Source organism: Salvia miltiorrhiza, chromosome 3 (assembly GCF_028751815.1).
Source record: "Salvia miltiorrhiza cultivar Shanhuang (shh) chromosome 3, IMPLAD_Smil_shh, whole genome shotgun sequence".
Taxonomy (NCBI): Eukaryota; Viridiplantae; Streptophyta; class Magnoliopsida; order Lamiales; family Lamiaceae; genus Salvia; species Salvia miltiorrhiza.
Window position 1 is genome coordinate 6,116,017 of NC_080389.1, and position 3,135 is coordinate 6,119,151.

A 3,135-nucleotide genomic window follows, 5' to 3' on the forward strand; every position below is an offset into this window, starting at 1 on the left:
GATTTAATTTAAGTTTATGTTGGATTTTAACTATTTAATTGTGTTGGGCTTGATAGTTATTTTTTTTTATTTGGGCCTTTTAGCTAAGGTTAGTTGATATATTTATTTAGCATTTAATCCATAGCCAAGCCCAACCCCATTTCTCTTTATGCCAATACTCCCAACCCAAGTACAACAGCAACAACAACAGCTACGCAGCTCACCCCATGCGCCCACTCCTACAAGTCATACAAAATCCCCTAATCTCAGGGATTTTGGGTAAATTTTTCAATGCTCACCTCCCTCTTTTCAATCCTTCACGCATGCTTCAATTCTCCTATAAAATATCCTCCTCATTCATCTTCTCTTCTTACCACAACAACACAACTTCTACGGTAAAGAATTCTTCTTGTTTATTCAAGCCTCAATCTTCTCATTCATTTTCTAATATCAGCAGATTTCTTTCATATGCAGAGAAAACCATCAAATATCTGCCATTTTTACAGAAACCACCGAACAGAATTCATACAAAAAGGTTTCACCTTTCAATTCCTCTACTTATTCATTCATGCTCAACATCATAGTACGAATAAAACCAACTGTAGATAAAACAAAGAGATACTGAATATTGTTCTTACATTTGGTAACATAGATGAAAAGATTAAAAGATATAGAAATGAAGAATTTATATGAACTGGTGTTGTGTGTGTGTTGGGCTGGATAGTGAGAGAGATGCGAGACAGAGGGAGGCCGCGGCACGGCGGCTCTGCCCGCTGCTGTAGGACCGAGGACGAAGAGAGAGAGGGAGGCAGGAGCTAAGGGGGTGACGGTGGTTAGCTCGGTTAACTGCTGCGGCCGTCGGACTTCGGAGTGAGGCGACGGCAGGGTTGTGAGGGAGCCGGTGAAGGCGGCGTCCTTCATCGACTGGAGGCGACGCGGAGGCGCGTTCGCCGGAGATCGAAAGGGAGGTGGAGGGTGCGGCGGCAGTCCGCTTCTTCTGCTGCTGCCCGACCGAAGTTGGAGAGGGAGAGAGAGAGAGAGTTGGGGGCTAGGACGCCGATGGTGGTGGCGTGAAGCCGCTGCCGTCGTCCGCTGGATTTTCAGAAGGAGGCGACGGCGGATCTGCCACGAGGACGCCGGAGGCGGCGGCGCTCCGCGGCGGCTGCGCCTGCTGCCGCCAGTTGAGAGAGAAGAGGGAGAGAGGGCTGAGCGGGGCTGCTGGCGACGCTGGGTGCGTGCGTCTGTGTGTGAGAGGCGAGAGATGGGGGAGAGGGGAGTCAGGGGCCGGCGGCGTGGCCGGCGGCGGCTATGGAAGCCGGAGAGGAAGAGGGAAGCGCAGCAGCTGCTGCTGCGCCGTGCGTGTGTGTGTGAGGTGTGTGTGCGTGAGTTGTGTTTAAAGTGAAGAAGAAAGGGTTTGGAAGTTGGGCTTGAGCCTTGGGCCGACTTTAGTTTTTTCTGTTGGGCCGATTTTTCTTTCAGTTGGGCCAGTGTTTAATTAAATGGTTGGGACTCATTTTATTTAAACTTGGGCTGCCATTTTTTTTATTTTTGGGCTGCGAATTTTAAAACAAAAACATGGGCTTCCATTTAATTGTTAGACTTCTTTAATTGATTTATCAATTTAATTCTTTAATTTGGGTTTAAATTAATTATTTTTGAAAAAGTTTGCATAATAGTATTTTCTTATTATGTGCATATGTTAAATATATTTATTTAATTATGTGAGTTAAAGCATGAATTAATTTTTGCATCAAACATTTTACATAGAATCATTTATGATTAAATTGGTTTTATTATTAAAAATCGAATAAGGATATTGTTGGTGTCCTTGACTCAAGAATTTATTTTCTTAAATATTTAATTATTAAAATATGAAAACCCGGCTAAGTGAATCATAGGATGATAAGCACTTCACTATGACTTAAGATTAGATTCGGGAGACCTATTAAGATTATAGATTTCTTGTAGGCTTTGTGGATCGTGAGGACTAGCACTGCTATACCAATTCAGAGTTAAGAATAAACGACAGGCTTTGCCTATTCAGGTGGGCTTATTTACCAAATGTATGGTTTAGCTATTGAGCTTAAATGTTTCAATGAAATAAAAACTGTTTATCCGATAAAATATTTTGTGCACTCTGCTCTGTTTAAGGCTCGCAACAATGAATCGATCGAGGTTCTCTCTTGACCTAACACGTTATTTGAGAATTGTGTACACCTATTAGCTGATCTGGTGGGTTGATCTCCATCGGGCACTAATCATGTATGAGGCGTTATAAGGGTGCTCGACGGGATGTGTTCCGGAGCATTGGGTCCCAAATGGGAACTTGACTGGGTTACGCCCTCAGTTCAAGTAAAGCAGGAGTAATGGATCCGTCGGTGGCTAAAAGGTCCGGGATCACAGCGAGTAACGGAAAGGGAGTGTGACAATTGCGCGCAATATAATAAAATGTTTTAACATGCTTAGAAGTTATTTCAATTTAAAACCTTCTAAGTCATGTCAAGTATAATTGGATAAACTGCTCTTATGATTATGAAATGTTTATAAAAATGCTAGCCCACTAAGTACATTAGTACTTAGCCCAAAATTACTTTCAAATGTTTTCAGGTTGATTGGTCGGTGCTGACGGGGCAGAGCTGAGGCTAGAGTTCAACTCCGTATTTTGTCTTCCGCTGTTGCACTAGCTCTTATTTGTCTTTTGTTTCTCCAACTTAAGACTTTTATGTTAAATTCTGAATTATGTTTCTTATCGAGTTTAAATTCTCAACTTCTAGCTCTATGTTATTAACATTGGTTATCGGAAGCATGAAACCGAACTTGTGATCCTAAGGCTTAGAATGTTGTTGATTGATTAATATCACTTGATTTTTGTCTTTCTTCACTCAAAGGCTGTTCCCCGACTTTTATCCCATTATTTGAATCCCACAAGGTTCTTTCCTTATTTATTTCTATGATTTTAGTCGCACCTCGATTATATTTTATTCGTTCAAGAATTGGGGTGTGACAGGCTCTCACCCCAAGAAAATAACTAAACGGTCGGTTAGACGCCGTCGCCGTAAGAAGAACAAACCCAAACAAAGAAAAAGCAGAGCAAAACATCCGGGTATATGCCATCTCCGTGAGCACTCCACAACCTCCAACCCCAAATCCAAACGT

At 42.3% G+C, this 3,135-nt stretch overlaps 1 long non-coding RNA gene across 1 annotated transcript; it reads left to right on the forward strand.

Moving 5' to 3' along the window:
* Positions 1-1,398: 1,398 nt before the first annotated feature.
* LOC131017223 (uncharacterized) lies at positions 1,399-2,860 on the forward strand. The gene is made up of 2 exons (XR_009099484.1): positions 1,399-2,023; positions 2,587-2,860. It is a non-coding gene; the product is annotated as an uncharacterized LOC131017223 (long non-coding RNA).
* The last annotated feature ends 275 nt before the right edge of the window (positions 2,861-3,135 follow it).